The following is a 17180-nucleotide window of genomic DNA, read 5'->3' as shown; positions in this document are numbered from 1 at the left end:
ATAAAATAAAATAAAATATGGAAGAACACGAGCCTCACAACAATATAGGAGCAAACACAGAAAGCCAGAATGAAGCTTTAACTTGTATTGCATTAAACTAATCTGTGGCCACTTATTCTTACAAAAAGTTTCATGGCACAATACTTTGCCTTATTTGTTTACTTTCTACAGTTGCTCCTGTACTACAGCTGAGGTAAGTAATTGCACCATAGATTATTGTACAGCTCAAATGCCAAAATTATTTATTTTCTAGTCTTTTAAAGACCATGTTTGCTGACTCCAGATTTAGATCAAATACTAGTTGAGTCTGATTTCCAGATGGAGAGATGGCTCAGGGGGATGAGTGCATGCTTTGCATGCTGGAGTCGTAGGTTTCATCCAGGGAAGCTACCCTGGAGCACCTGGCTGGGAGGAGCCGCCAGCACAGTCGGGTGTAGCCCCAAACAAGAAAAAATAGAAGTTTGATCTCTTCTCACAAAAAATTCTTTCCAGAGGATTCCCAATTTGAAAAAAATAGTTTAGTTAAGGTTAATTAACAGGGCTGGTCCTCTATTCCACCCACTAAAGGGGCTCTACCTGTATCAGAACATAATGCTACAGCATTTAAAAGGGAACAGCGCTGAGTGGCTGAGTGGATTGGTTTACATTCCACTTACACCCCTGTGCGGCAGACCCTGCGGCCCTGATCAAAACACAAGCTAAAGTATTCTTGCTTCTGACTTATCCTAGAGATGTCTGACTATAAGCTGGAGGTATCTTTTGACCCCAAACAAAACTTCTGGTCCTCAATTTTTTTCTGTGATAGACTCAAACCATGGTTGTTCGGACCAAATGTCAAGCTGTCTGACAGCAATTAAATTATTGAAAACTTGTCATGATCCAATTTTTTTTTCAGATGCAGCATACCTGCATATGCTCAGGGGTCACAAATGGCAGTGCTCCGGGACCACTGAGAGTTGCAGATCAAACCCAGCTACACCTTCTCCATGCAAGATATGCTCTCTCTCCTGCTGGTCATGATTTAAATCTTTTTGTTTGTTTATTCCTGTTTGTTTTTGTACTTGGCCCACACCCAGCTGTGATCAGGGCTTACTCCTGGTTCTGCACTCAGGGATCACTCCTGTCAGGGCTCAGGGGACTATCTATAGTGCTGGGGATCAAACCCAGGTTCTATCTATTGTATGTAAAGGTAAGACCTGTATGTACCCACTGTATTATTTCTTCAATCCTAAACCAATATAATCACATGATTGCTTTATCCTTCCCATAAGTATTAGAAAAAAATATAGTCTTTCACTCTCAGGGATCTGTTTACAGCTGAGGGTATTGTATACATTGAGCATTGGAAGATGGGTCTAATCCCCAGTACCACATGGTTCCCCGATTACCACTGAATATGGCTTACCAAATTCCTCAAATGTTTTTATCACTCTAAAATAGAACTCTGATAAGCAGTAATGCCCCCACTTATGTTCCTACAACCCTTCTCTCCCTCTCTACTCTAGAAAACTTTCTGTCTCTGTGAGTTATTCCTTTTTGTTCCTTTCATATAAATGAAATCATACAATACGTGGTCTTTTGAAATTAGTCTATTTCACTTATAATTATGTTTTAAGAGACTGAGAAAATAGCAGTTTACCTTGCACGTGTGACCTTTGAGTCCCAGGACAGGATGGTCCCCTGAGCATTGTTGAGTTAGAGCCCTAAGCACTGGAAGCCTTAGCAGCACTGGGTGGTGGCACCAAAAAGAAACAATGAATCTTATCCATATTAGAACACTGTCAATTTCTATATTGGGAGAAGGGAGCAATGCTCTCTTCAGGGGGTATGGTGCAGGGTTTAGAATCTGGGATACCTGCATACAAAGCATGAGCTCCAGCCCTTTGAGCCGTCTTCTCTTTCAATTTCTTTTTATAGTTATGTTTTGCATGTTTACTAGGTATAGGCTCATATTAACAGTATTTAAATTATTCTTCCCAGTCCCCACCCCATCACTCTCTCTCTTTCTCTCTCTTTTCTCTCTTGCTCTCTCTCTCTGTCTCTCTCTCTCTCTCTCTCTCACACACACACACACACACACAACACACACAGTATGCATGTACATATACAGGCAGTCACTCTTAAATTTACCAAAAATGTGATCTAGCCATATTGGGGAATCAAATACAATAGGCTCAATAAGAGTGTTCAGGATCCTGATGGCATTTAGTGGTATGGAATATTCTGGATAATTGCTACTGAATTTTGAAATATGCTCTACAATTGTTTTTACTTGGGGGACACATCTGGCAGTTCTCAGGGTATACTCCCAACTCTGTTCTTGGGGGTCACTCCTGAAGGTGCACGGGGTATACCCGAGATCAATGCCAGACCTCTATATGCACAGCCTGTGCTCATCCCTTTGTATTTTGGGGGATTTGTTTGATGACAGTGATACAGTGATACAGTGTCTGTGGACCACACCCAGTGGTGCTCAGAGCTTACTCCTGGTTCTGCACTTCAGGAATCATTCCTGGCTAGCTCAGGGGCCCATTTGGGATGCTGGGGATAGAACCTAGGTTGATCATATGTAAGACAAGAACCTTACCCACTGTACTATCACTTCAGTCACTGCACTCATCTCTTTGAACAAGCTCTCTAACTCCCTCCCATTTAATAATTTATAAACAAATTGTTTCTCATTCTGTTCTCCCTTGTAGACAAATTAAGCTGTTCCTTTTGCTTTCTTACAAGGAATTAATCGAATGCCTTTCATTTCCATAATACTTTACTAAGCCTTACTCATCTTTTAAAATGTAATTCAAGTCCCATTGCACAAAAGACACCTTCAGTGACTGCTCCAGTACAACCATTCTTATTCTCTATATAATTCTTACAGAACCCATTAGATATTTCATCTTGAGTAGTTTCTTGTTATTTCACTTAGGTTGGTTTTGCAATTATGAGACTATTAATTCTGTGTGTCTTGAGTCCATACTTTTCTATGTTGCTTTTAAGTTATTTCAAAGCTGAGAACATATTTGCTTAAAAGAATATTTTCACCAAATTCTAGGTTTAACAGATAGCAAAGGGTCATTTTATTTTATTTTGGGATGTTGAGCTACACTTTCCTTGCTGGAGGCTATTTCCAGTTCTTCACTCAGGGGTCACTTGTGATGATGTTCAAAGGACCACAGACAGTAGAGGATCAAACAAGAGTCAACCACAGGCTGAGTAAGCAACTTAGCCCCTGTACTATATTTACTGAGCAAGAGGGGGCATCTCCATGTTGAGCATATTCATTATTATTCACTGCATATATATAATAATTATAATAGACTAATGTTGATCAGATATGTCAACTGTAACAATATTTGATTTTTTTCTGGGGGGACCATGCCGTGCTATGTATCGAATACAGAACTCATACATATATATCATGCACTCCAGCCATGTGAGGTATATCCCTCGCCCTCATTTGATATTTTGATCTTTAACTCTGTTCTCAAGTGAAACATGAAAATATTCTTGTTTATATAAGTAACTTCTCTATGAAAAATTTATTTTAAAATAATTGACTGACTTTATCAGAAATTCAGATTTGAAACTTGAAAAATATTTTAAAGTTGTGGAGAATCATCCATCTAACAAAAACCTTGAGGTTGGAAGAGTTACTTGGGCAAAACAGTCTAGGTCTTTTAGAATACAATGGGCAAGTAAAAATACTTCCAGGCTAGAATAAAATAGATAATAGAGCCAGCAAAAATGCACCCTTGGAAAAACAGTAGAAAATAGTTCATGGTCTTTTAAATGTAGAGGACAACATATGCAAGAATAGAATAGGAAATTGTCAGGACTTTAAAAGGGTGCCTGCTGATTGGGCTATGTCAATTAGAGCATCTGCTCTTCAAGTACCTATTGAATTTTGATGTGTTTACTAACTGTCTTTAAAGTCTCTGTCAACTTAAACAATAACTCGCTGTTGGGTAGGGGGAGGGGAGCAATATTGTAGTATTCATATGTTTATTTCTCTCTTTTTATGTCAGTCTCATTCTCTGCCACTGACCACTGAGAGAGCTTAAAGAACTCTATTTAGAGTGTAACTTCAATTGAATAATTCTTTAAAATATCTTCTGTGGTTATAATACAAAGAATCTGATTTTTAAAAAACTTTTTAGGTCACACCCGGCTATGCTCAGGGGTTACTACTGACTGCACTCAGGAATTACTCCTGGCTGTGCTCTAAGGACCATATGTGATGGAGGGAACAGAACCTGGGTCAGCTGTGTGCAAGGCAAATGCCCAACTCTGTACTATCGCTCTACCTGAAAGAATCTAATAATTTCTAGTTAAAGGTAAATTTAGGTTTTTAATATTGTTGATTTACATATAAAAGTCAGTGACCAGAGAAAGAGTACAGGGATTAAGGCTTTTTCCTTGCATGTGGCTAACCCTCATTTGGTTCCTAGTTTGAACTCTGGCACCCGAACATTGCTGGGTGTTGCCCCAAAACCCAATAAATAAATATAAAAATCAATGTTTATATGTATTTGCAAGAATCTTTCTCAATTTCTCTCCTTCCTATTGTTTCTTGAATTCTTCAGTGTCAATTATTTTCATGTGTGACTCCTTTTTTGGAGGGATTTGTTTGACCCACATGCAGTGGTGCTCAGGGGATACTCCTAGCCCTGTGCTCAGGTAACCAAACTGGGGTCAGCCACATTTAAGATCTTAAACCCTGTACTATCCCTCCGATCTTCCTGAGGATCCTTATTTTAAAAAGCAAAAGGCTAATTGTTGAAAAGGCCTTCTTGATTTTGGGTAACATAGAGATAACTGATTTACATCAAATGCTTATTTTTCTTGTTGGAGTATGTGTGTGCTGCTTAGAGGGAGCTTCGGGGGTGATACTTCAGGGACCATGGGGCTTTCCTCAGATTGTCCCAGGCTTACTGCATAAAAAGTACATGCTCTAATCCTTTGTGTAATCTCCCTCAAATCCTATGAGATTTGTGATTTCTCTCCCCTCAAATACCGATCTGATGGCATTTATTAAGCAAGAGTACTGTCTGGATTATATTGTTGAATTTCTTAAATTGATTGTCGATTATCATCCAAATAGGTTCCAAAAATGTGTTTAGGCCACATTTTGTTTTGTCTGTTGGAAACTATTGAGGCAATGAGAAGTAGTGCCACCACCTGAAAACTCTGCAGCTTGGAAACCATGGAAACCATGTACCATTGCACTTCCCTTAAAGTAATATTTCTTTCTACACCCCCCCTTTTTTTTGGTCAAGCAAGATAGTTTTTATGAAACAAAATTTACTTAGAGGTGAGGGGAAAGTGATGAGTAAGGGTTCGAGAGAGAATACAGGCTTCTCTAGACAGAAAAGAAGCAGAGGGATAAGTGTTCAAGGGAGAATACGGGCTTGAAAGAACAAGCCTGAATGAAAACTTTTAAGCAAAGTTTTTTTGTTTGTTTGTTTTTGCTTTTGGGTCACACCCGGCGTTGCTCAAGGGTTACTCCTGGCTCATGCACTCAGGAATTGCTCCTGGCGGTGCTCAGGGGAACATATGGGGTGCTGGGGATTGAACCTGTGTCGGTCATGTTGGCTGCGTGCAAGGCAAACGCCCTACCTGCTGTGCTATCACTCCAGCCCCTAAGCAAAGTTTTTAATGTAAGCTTTTTGAAGTAAGAAAGCTTAAATATCATCTGTATGAGGTCCTATATTTTGATTTAATCTAAATTCTAAAATTTAAGAAAATTAAGATTGAATACTAACCTAAGTGATTGAAATAAACATATGGATACTTTTAAGCTTAGCTTGTAGAGTCTCCTCATATTACTGAAAAATCTATTATTTCTATTCATGTAAGCAGGTGGAATATCATCAATAGTTACTTACAGATGCCATAAGTGGTAGAAAACTAAAATATCATATTTAGTATACCTAGAAGATTTTTTTGTGTGTACGTGCTCATGTGTATGTTTTTTATTATGGGGGTGTGTATGCCTGGCAGTGAATGGGTTAGAACTTCTGTATTAAGAACTCCAAAAACCCTTCTGCCAGGCCAAAGATAAATAATCCAGAAACTGGTGGCCTCAAACATATAAAAGAAGCTATTTCACCAATAAATGGGTTTATTTGGAAATAACAAAAAGGCCATTTGGGAAGTACAGTCTTAAAGCCAGGCACATATGTACTTCCTTAGAATAAAAACCAGCACTCTCTTATACAGTTTTTTAAAATACAGTTTTTAAATGGGGTTATCTCTTGGCTAAAAGATATCTCCTTCCTTAGAGGTGGGCAAGCAGCATTATTTCTAGTTGAAGACACAAGGCTTGCTGGGTCCTGTAGTTTGCTGATTGCTCATGGGGGAGGGGGAAGTGGAATTCTGGCTTCCTGACCTCATTTAAATCGGGGTTCTGTATATTAATTTTCACAAAACCTTATTAGACCTGGGGTCAATTATTGAAAACCAGAAATAGCATTTTGGAGCCTATTGTAAATGTGTGTGGTGATGCATTGCATGGTCAACCATACACCAACATGTTGAAAGCAATATTCTTTTCCTTGACCCAATACAAAATTTCTCATAACATAAATTTCATGTTTCTGAAAGCACGACTGCTTTCTCATTTCTTTTTTTCCATGTTCTTGTGCCTTTCATAAGTACTTCAGTTGGTTAATCATTAATATTTAACAAGGCTTTTCCCCAGTTCCAAGTCCTTCTCTGCTAATTTAGCTTCAGGCAGTATATGAACTCGCCTACTGGATCCCACTTAAGAAACCCTGGCACCCAGTATAAGTTAATTTCTCTAAGAAACTTCCTAATATAGATGAAATGGCAGCTCCCTTTCAAGATCATTCAATTTTTCAGGCCACTCTTGACATTTTTTCCCCCTAGTGTGTGTGAAGTGAAATGTAACTGAACCAATTTTACTTTAAATTATTGTGGTTTTTGTTTGTTTGTTTGTGGAGCTACATCTGGTGGTTACATCCCGTGGTACTTGGCTACTTAACAGCTTTGTGCTGTGGGGCCTGAGCCTGTGGTGACAAGAATCTAAGCCGGCCTCCATACAAAGCATCAGCTCAGTCCTTTGAATTATCTCTCCAGCCTCCCCACCATTTTTTAATTTTTTCTTCCAGCTCTGGGGACCTTATGCGGTTTGGAGGAATTGAACCAGGACAGGCTGAGGGCAAGATAAACACTCTGCGAACTGTACTTTCTCTCTTGCCCCATTTAGAAAAAAAATTTTTAAGTTTTTATTGAAGGAAAATTGCTTATAAAGGGAGGGGAGGGAGAGGGAGAGGGAGAGGGAGAGGGAGAGGGAGAGGGAGAGGGACAGGGAGAGGGAGGGGGAGAGGGAGAGGGAGAGGGAGAGGGAGAGGGAGAGGGAGAGAGGGAGAGAGAGGGAGAGAGAGAGAGAGAGATGTGTTCAAGAAAGAACACAGGCTTCTCCTGAGTGGAAGGAAACAACCTAGCAATAAAAGAGGCAGGCAAGTAAGATAGGTTTTGAGGGGAGAACGCCAGCTTGGATTTGAAATTCTTAAAATACCCCCAAACACACATTTCCTGAACAAAATGGTTCTACTGTAACAGGGAAGGACTTATCTTTTCTTTTCCACAAGAGTTCCTCATGTCAATCTTTACACGGGCCCCCATGCTACAGAATCCTTTCAACACTGGCCCTTGGAGCTGATTTTGAACCTGGAGTGAGACAATATTTGAAGTGAAAAAAATGGAGGGGAACCCTCTGCATGCATTACAGAAAAGGTCAGTTGTGCCCCACATGAAGGTAGTCTAGCATGGAAAAAGAAGAAAAGCTACTCTGGGAAGCAAGGGTATATCTTCCCGTTTTCTCTGGCGAATGGAAACTGCCCAGAATTGACACCTATTTCCAGCTACCAGAGTGGAATTAGCCGCTTCACTATCGTTTCCCACTTTCATTGACTTCTCCCCATCTTCTTTAGCCCCTTTGCAACAGACGAACACACTAAACAGGTGGTTCTGGTCCATTTTTCTTGGCACTAATTCAAAGACAAGAGCGACCCCCCTCCTTTCCCCCTTCTCTTCCACTTTCTGCTGCCTAGACTTCCTCAGGAAAGGGGAAATCTGCTGAGGATTTTCCCTTTGCAATGTTCACAACCTGGGCTGATGGAGCTGACAAAACTACTAATAATTCCCATTCCCAAGTCGAGGTTCTGGGGAGAACTGTACCCTCAACAGACGGACGCAAGGGGGTTGGGGATGTTCAAACTTTCTTTCGTCCACAAGAATTTTTTGGACTAGAAACTGCGGAGTTCTGATCTTTCCTTAGGCAGGGAGAGAGAGGAGTCGGCTTTGAAGACAATATTTTAGTCCTCATCCTTCCCGGGCGCCCTTCTCGGTGCTCATTCTCCCAGTTCCCCACCCAGTTGATGTGACAGGCTCACGGCCCAATCCCCTTCCAGGTTCCCAGGCTGATTGTTAGCACCGCAGCCAATGGCGGCGGCCAGGGGGCGGGGGGCTGGCCTGAGGGAGGGCGCTTAGGCTTTAGAAGCCGAGCCGCAAGGATTCCGCGGGGCAGAAGTTGTCTGAGTGCGTCGGCTGCTGGCTGTCTGACTCCATCCGGTATTTGGCGACTTTACGTAAGTGCTCCGTAGGTGCTGGGCGGCCACCAGGAGAGCAGGGTCCCGGGGCATGTGGACTGGAGTGTGTCTGAGGGAGCGCATCTCCAGGCTGAACGTGCCCTGCACAGGAGGTGGGAGGGCGGCGAGGGTGGTTGGAGAAATTTCTGCTGGCGTCTCGCAGGCACCGAGGTGGTATTTCGCATCCAAGATGGGTGGGAATGGCAGGGGCTTCCCCGCCACCGCTGTCCGCCGCAAACATGTTTTCTGCTCTAGGGAGAAATGGTGCTTTCTCGTTAGTTGCTCCTAACTTGTTGCCAAGCTTGGGTGGGAGTCCTTGACTCCAACCTTCCCTTTCTCGGGAATCCTGCCGTGCCGGCCGACACGAAGTGGAAACCGAGCTCCGAACTTCCCTCTGTTGTCCTTCCCTGGCGACTGCCGCTACCGCGGCTCTCCCGCTCCACTTACCCAGCCCAGCTCCCCCGCTACCCCCCGCCGCCCCAGGCTCAGGAAATCCCGGACCCGGCAGCCTGCGGCGTCTCCAGCCCCCGTAGTCCCGTCTAGGGTGACCTCGCGGGCTCAGCCGGCCCCTGGGATTTGGGGGTGGGAGGGTGCTTTGACTCCAGGAAGAAACGACGCTCCACTTGCCTGTCTTCCTCCTGTTTTCCTTGCCTTGAGCGAGAGCGTCGCGAATCGCACCGCGTCTCCTTATGAGTAAGCACTTTTCCCCTTTCGGTAGCAGAACATCTCCAGGCCAGTAGGGCAGTACCTTTCCGTTCTTTCCTCCTCCCGCTCCCCCCCACCCCCCCACCGATCCGGCGCCGCCCGTCTGCTCCCATCTCGGCGGCTCGGGCTCAGCAGCCCGAAGCGCGCAGTCGCGCCAGCCCCGGACCTCTCCCGGCTCCCTGGGAGGCAGAGCTGCTGTGGAGAGGCGGGGGTGGCGCGCGGGGGGGGGGGGGGGTGTCCGATCTCCTCCCCAAACACGGCCGCAGTTGCCAGTGTTTACTTTTTTCTACCCAAAGTACTTAAGCGTTCTAAGGAGAGGCTGGGGGACGCCGACCACCCCCGCACTGGCTACTAGCCAGTCCTAAAGTTGCCGCCGCCGCCACCACCGCCGCCGCTACTGCTCTAAGTCGGCTGACCGCTCCCAAGGCCGCCTTCCAGGGCCTGAAGATGATCCCAGTCTAGTAGGTAGGCTGGGGTTCCGTCTGGTCGGATCCCTTTCCTACGAGGAGAATCTTAGTCTTCACTTGAACAGACCAACGTCTCTAAGTGGTGCCAACGGTTGAGCTTTGAACTAACTGAGTAGGACAAACCCCCCCTTTAGGATCAGACCGGATGCTGGGGTGCCCGTGCCCTACCAGTTATTTACGAGGGGGTTGAGGGGGAGGGTAGGAAGTCTGACCGCACAGTGGATTGAAAATAGGTGAAATTAAACCCGGAGAAATAAGCACTTAAGCACTAATTCCATTTTACTAGATGCCACAAATGTATTGGGAACTTAAACCTGGTCCTGGAGATGGAATTCCAACGAAGTGGCTGAAGCCCCGTACAGGCCGATTGGCGTCACGTGCTTGAAGCCTCTGATGCCCCTAGGGTAATGGTCGCATGACTTGTTTTGACTTTAAAACCGGAATATGATGGCTAGAGCCCGTATTCAGAAAATGACCCAGACAAGAAAGGGGAGAGTATGTGGGAATTACCTTCTACTCAAGGGAATTAAATTTAGACTTGGATTTGGGGAACAGAGAGGGAATTGAATGCTTAGAATTTTATCCAATATAAAACCAGGAGCTGTTTTAAAAATAGTGCTTTGCAATGTTTGTGTGCCCTGTAACCCTTCAATTTAGTTATCCCTTCTCAAAATTTGAAAAACATCTATTGTTTTCAAGGAAAGACGTTCATTTGTTCATTCCCAAGTGACAGATTTGGAGCCATAATTCGTAATTCAGTGGGTTATTTTGGTGGTTTGTGAGGGGAGTGAGGTAGGGCCAACACCCAGAGGTGCCTGAGGGCTATTTCCAGAGGTGCTGTGGGCTATGTGTTATCTCACCTGCCTCTTCCTTGCAAAACAGGCACTCCAGCCCTTTGAACTATCCATCCAGTCCAGTGATTTTTTTAAAAGTTTGTCCATATTCCTGGAATTTGTCTAGTTTCTGCACTGTTCTCTGTATAGGAATTGCTTGAAGGTGGTTACATAATCTTTAATAAAAGCAGTCATTATGAATCATAAATCAGGGTCAAAAACTGAGGACATTTGATAAAGAGCTGGTTGGGGTTTTGCCTGTCAGTACTTGGGTAGAATAATTAGAGGGCACTGAAATTTCCATATTGACGGATATCTGCCCACATGACCCAAGTTAAGCTTGCTGTCGGAAAGGAAAAACGTGGCAGTTTTGCTGTTCAGATTATATGTTGCAAAGTATGGAAATAGGAGGCGGAATTTCTGAAACCAGAAGTTTAAAAGCTTCGCTTATTTACAAAAATAAATCTGCTTGATAGGATTCTGCCTTGAAAAAGACTAGGGCAGGCAGCTTCAATTGAAACTGGGAACATTTAAGCGATTAGGACTTTGCATGTCTTGACCAAAAACCCTTTATCTACTGTAGCGACCAGTGAATGACTGCCAACACCTCACTTTTGGGCTGTATGTGGATTTCTTTTTTTTTTTTTTGCTTTTGTTTGTTTTGGGGTGATACCCTGCAATGCTCTTAGGTTATTCCTTACTCTGCACTCAGGAATTACTCCTGGTGGTGCTCCGGTGACCACATGAGATGCTAGAGATCCAAGCCGGGTTGTCAGCATGCAAGACAACCCTACCCTATTATCTTTTTCAGCCCCTGTGCGTAGATTTCTGAGTATTTAAGACCAGAGTTGCTTTAAAGCCTGTAATTTCTACTACAAGTCTCTTTGGGACACAGATTAGCTGCAAGTGGATTCAAACTACTCCTGAATTATTGGTGTTAGATGCACTGGTAGAAATGGACCCCTACCTCCCATAGTGGAAGTGAGATGACAATAGAATTTTAGGTTAAACTAAAAAATATTTAAGCTCCCCAAATTGGAGTGCTGCCACTACCCAGCTTGGTAAAAGTGCTAGGGAGATAAACTTTTAAAATGTTGTTTGTTTAGGCCCAGAAAGATAGTACAGCAGGTAGGATGCTTGCCTTGCACATGGTTGGGTTTATTTATTTTTTGCTTTTTGGGTCACACCTGGCGATGCACAGGGGTTCCTCCTGGCTCTGTACTCAGGAATTACTGTTGGCGGTGCTTAGGGGACCATATGGGATGCTGGGAATCGAACCCGGGTTGGCTGTGTGCAAGGCAAACGCTCTACCCGATGTGCTATCGCACCAGCCCCTCATGTGTTGGGTTTGATCCTGGCACTCATGGTCCCCTGAGGCCTGAGAGGAGTAATTCCTGAGCACTGAACCAGGAGGAAGCCCTGAGCACTGCTGGGTGTAGCGCCCAAACAAACAGAAAACCTTAACATTTTGTCAACTTTGTCAGAATGGGAACATATAAATCCTTAGTTGTAATTTAGTAGTCTTGTGATGCCCACTCCTTTAAAACCACCAACTTCAATTTTTAGTGGTACGATCTAATGAACTCATTTTAAATAAAATCAGAGTGTTGAGAGTCTAATTCTTGCTTTCTGTTAGCCTAGCAAATTATTAGTCTTTCTTTACATGGAATGGAGAAGTCTAGTCTTATGCCATCAACTAGATGCCATTGCTTAAAAATGGCTTATGGGGTAGAGGACAACATGCTTTGCAGATAGGAGCCTGGAATTTGATCCCTGGGCCTGCATGATCCCCTGAGCACTACCGGTTGTAGCACTGAGCACTGCAGTGTATGGGCACAAATGAAACAAAAATAAATATTGGCTTGTGAGTAGAAGGATTATTATATAACTAGTGATATTTTGGTTGAGAATAGGTCTCTTCTAGAAATGGTTGCATGAACATTAGACTTGACCGTTACTGTTTATACTGGCATATTGTCAGTATCCAGGATACTGTCAGAAACCAAATGAAACCTTGTTCCAAGGCAAACATGGAGATTTACTCAAAAGAAGAGGTATCTTATCCATTCAGGGTTCATGAGATGGAAGTGATTCACTCAGTGAAACTGACAGGGAAAAGGAATAAAGTTCATTTGAAATTATTCTATATTCATGTTTTTGTTTTAGCTTTTGCTTATTTTTGGTGCCAGTAATCAAGCCCAGGACCCTCATACATATGGAGCAAATGCTCAGCCATTGTGCTATATCCCTGGCACCTTATATTCTTTTTTAGACCCTGTTTCTATTTGACTTCCTAAGATAACTACTGACACAATATTTTAGCACATGTGATAATTTAATACATTTATTCTTTACTATTCTGTTTGATGTAGCCCAATCTAGGTGGAATGTTTATTCCAAACTATTAAGCTATTTATTTTTCCTCTTGAAGATTCCAAAAGTACCAGGTATAAAATTTAAAATGTACATGTATCAGTACGTGACAACTTGAGGATCTGTTTTTAGAATTATTTTATTTGCTCATATGACAATTCTTTTGGTAAAAAGGAATCCAGATGGGGGAAAAGAATTTTTCTGTGAAAATAATAGAACCCAGTTTATAAGAAAACTGCTATATTATCTTTTGAGTCTTTATAATTATTCAAGAGTGAGGTACCATGTATGTTCAATGTGTTGTTGGAAGTTTCAAAATCTTTTCAGATTTCATCATACTGTTAGAAATCTTTTTAAGATAACAATGGTCAGGAGTAGCTGATATTTAAAAATTTATAGTTTAGCAAACATGGTTACATTACAGCAGTGTTAATGTTGTGACTAGCCATTTTTAGTTATGAGAAAGCCTTGGCTAAAGTGATATTTTGGAAAAATATATATATGCATATATACACAATTGTGATGTTAGTTCTAGGAGAATAGCTAGTAATATTTGTGCCAACTTATTATAAGGAGGGAAAGTAGTTTCAAAACTTTAAATATTTAGTAATACTGATTTTGCCTACTTAAAACTTGAAAGACATAATATTAAGTATAAACTGTTTGAAGCATAAGAAGGATTGCTGTTAAATGGAAATTTAAATAACTCAGGACAGTATGTTGGACTTGGCTTTGGAAAGAGCTAGATTCTAGCCATTGCTCTGGCTCACCCACCGACTCAAACTTTAGAACATATTTAAAATGATATTGGTAAACCACAGTGCCCAAAAGAAGAAAGAGAAAGAGATAGTGAGAAAGAGAAGAAAAGTGACTGCATAGTGACGGGGGGGGGGGGGGGGGGGGGGAGAGAAGGGGGTGATGTGAGGGAACCTGGAGACACTAATGCTGGGAAATATACACTGGTTAGGGGGATGGGTGTTGGAATACTGTATGATTGAAATCCAGTCATGAACAGCTTTGTAAAGGTCTATCTCAGTGATTCAATTTAAAAAGTTAAATAAAAATAAGGTAAAGGTAAAGGTAAAGGCCCTCCCGTTGATCGTCGATTTGCTCAAGCGGGCCCAGTAACGTCTCCATTGGAGACTTTGTTGTTACTGTGTCTGGCATATCAAATACTCTCGGTAGCTTGCCGGGCTCCCTGAGAGGGGCGGAGGAATCGAACTTGGGTCAGCCATGTTGGCCGCTTGTAAGGCGAACGCCCTACCCGCTGTGCTATAAAGGGGCATAATAAAAATTATATTGGTAACTAGCATTAAGTATGTATATGTGCCAAACACATTTTCTTATTTATAAAATGAATGCATGGCTCAAGATTTTTGGTTTGCTGGGATTTCTTTCTCCAAGGAGTTATGGCATGACTTAATATCAATTATAGCTGATTATTTTTACTTTAATACACCTGTATTGAACCAAGCTAAATGGTGTCTTGGCAAACTGAGCATTTATGAAGCTATTTATCAGTGGCTTATTTCATGAATAGGGTTAATTCTTTGAAATACAGAGGGGCTTGGGACTGGAGCCTTAGTATAGTGGTTGCACACAGCTGACCCGGGTCCCATCCCTGGCATCCTATATGGTCCTGCCAGCACTCCCCGGGAGTAATTCCTGAGTTCAGAGCCAGGAGTATCCCTTGAGCATCGCCTAGAGTAGCACCAAAACCTAAACAAACATACAGGAACCAGAGAGTTGGCTCCATGGGCTGAGTAGATGCTTTGCACATAGGAGACCTGGGTTTGATCCCTAACACTGCAAAGTTCCCAGGAGCACTACCTGGAGTAGCTTCTGAATACTGCCCAGTGTGTGTGGGTATAACCCACCCCCTATATAGTTACCGTTTATGTAGTTAACAAGGATTTTTTTTTTTACTTTTGGAGTCACACCCGGTGATGCACAGGGGTTATTCCTGGCTCTACATTCAGGAAATACCCCTGGCGGTGCTGGGGGACTATATGGGATGCTGGGAATAGAACCCGTGTTGACTGCGTGCAAGGCAAATGCCCTACCCGCTGTGCTATCACTGCAGCCCAACAAGGATTTTTGATACATTAAACCTGTTGATTTTCTATTAAAAGCAAGCTTAATTTTTTTTGTTTGGGGAATGCACCTGGCATTTCTCAGGGCTTCCTACTGGCTCTGTGCTCCAGTATCACTCCTTTGAGGATTGGGGTACCATATGGGGTGCTGGCCATAATGCGCCTTCCCTGCTATACTATCGCTGTAGCCCAGAAAGCTTAATTATTTCTATTTTTATTTATTTTTTAATTGGATCATTTTGAGATACACAGTTACATAGATTTTCATGATTGGGTTTCGGTCATACAATGTTCCAGCTCTGGTCCCTTCACCAGTGTAACTTTCCCACCACCGGTGTCCCCAGTTTCCCTCCTGCCACCCTCCGTCCTAGCCTGCGTCTATGGCAGGCATTTTTCTTCTCTCGACAGGTTAGACAGATAGGTCATCTTAAGTACATTGTGGAAATTCTCTTAAGTTCATATTTGGACTTCACTTTATTTGTTAGCCATCTGTTTTCAATCTATATTTCACAAGTATGCAGAAAGAGTCACTGACCATTGGCTTTTCAGCAGACAGGTAAATATAAATTCCAAGTATGGTACAGTAGTACATCGTAGACACACTAATGTTTAAGGAGAGTTTATAGAAATGGTAGAATTCTCTGTCTGTAAGTGTTCTCAGCCATCCAGTTTTACAAGCAAAGTAGAAATAAAGCCAGACAGAATAGAATGAAAAATAAGGGAAGTTGTTAATAGAATTAAAACACGTAATACTTCAATTTTTCCCCCTTAAATATGCCAAATACATCTGTTGAAGTCATTAATGTTGACTGGAGCGATTATACAGGGGTAGGGCACTTGCCTTGCAAATAGCCGTCCTGGGTTCGCTCCCTGTTACCCCATATGGTCCTCCAGCACAGTCAAGAGTGATCCCTCAGTGCAGGTTCAGGAGTAGACTCTGAGCACTGCTAGATGTGGCCCTCAAACAATAACAGAAAGTCATGAATGTGGTGTTCTTTTAAAAAAAGAGAACCTCAAGAGGACTGGAGAGATGATACAGAGGTTAAGGCACTTGGCTTGCACATTGCTGATTCAATCCCGAATGTCACCAGGTGTGATCCCTGAGCACAGAGCTAGGAGTAAGCCCCAGCACCATTGGGTGTGGCTCCCAAACAAAATCGAACCAAACCCTCAAGTAAATGTGGAGCAGTATTTTTCGATACTTCTTACAGAATCCCATTGGTTTATCATACTTCATTCTTGGATTTATGATTTCCCATAGTAGGAGATTTTGTGTAAAATTCATCACCACATCTAAAATTGTATTTTAAAGGGGGACAAACATCCTACATCACGTCATGGAGCCCAGGGAAATAGTTTCAAGTGGCTGGAGTATACTCTTTGCTTTCTGGAAGCCAGGGTGCTATCCTAGCTGAGGTCACTACCTGGAGCAATCCTTGAGCACCGAGCCTGTAAGCCCTCTCCCATCAGCATTAATAGGTGTGACCACAAAACCAACTATTCAACTTTTTTAAAAGGATATAATGGAAACGTTAATCTGTATATTTAAGAGGTATGCCATCATTAACAGAGAGAAGGTGTTTTTTTTTCTGGCGTGGGAGGTAGGAATGGATTTTGGTGACGTCCTGGTAGTGCTGGGGACTACTCCTGGCTTTGTGCTCAGCGCCCAGCACTGCTGTGGTGGAGGGGTCCCTGTGCTGTTGGGGATTGAATCTGTACTATCTCTGGCACCAACACAGAGAAGGTATAAAGTTAATGTAGATAGACATTTGACAAAAAAAAAATTGGACTAGATTCTAGCTTCTTAAAATGCTGGTAATTGAAGATGAGGGCTGTGGGCGGAGGGAAACTTTTTAAAAAGTTTTTATATCACCTGTCAGTGCTCTAGAGTTACTCCTGGTGGTATTTGGGGGACCATATGTGATACTAGGGATCAAGCTTGGGTCAGTCATGTACAAGGCAAACACCTTAACTCCTGTACCCTGTCTCGAACACTTGAAATTTGTTTTAAAGTAAATTTCTTTATTTCTTAAATTTGTAAATGTTTGATTTATATATTTATTTTATACCTAGGGTTGTATAAAAATGTCTTGGACA

The 17180-nt window shown here is 42.5% G+C and overlaps 1 protein-coding gene across 2 annotated transcripts in view; it reads left to right on the top strand.

The window, feature by feature from the left end:
- The first annotated feature begins 8529 nt into the window (after positions 1-8529).
- Positions 8530-17180, top strand: part of PLS3 (plastin 3) — a 118386-nt gene continuing 109735 nt past the window's right edge. For both annotated transcript variants that reach the window (XM_056125765.1, XM_056125764.1), the window contains exon 1: positions 8530-8612. The gene's annotated coding sequence lies outside the window, so the exon portion shown is untranslated. The remainder of the gene's footprint in view (positions 8613-17180) is intronic.

Source organism: Sorex fumeus, unplaced genomic scaffold, assembly GCF_029834395.1.
Source record: "Sorex fumeus unplaced genomic scaffold, SorFum_2.1 ptg000058l, whole genome shotgun sequence".
Taxonomy (NCBI): domain Eukaryota; kingdom Metazoa; phylum Chordata; class Mammalia; order Eulipotyphla; family Soricidae; genus Sorex; species Sorex fumeus.
Note: the sequence above shows the minus strand (reverse complement) of the source record. Positions and strands in the feature narration are given on the sequence as shown.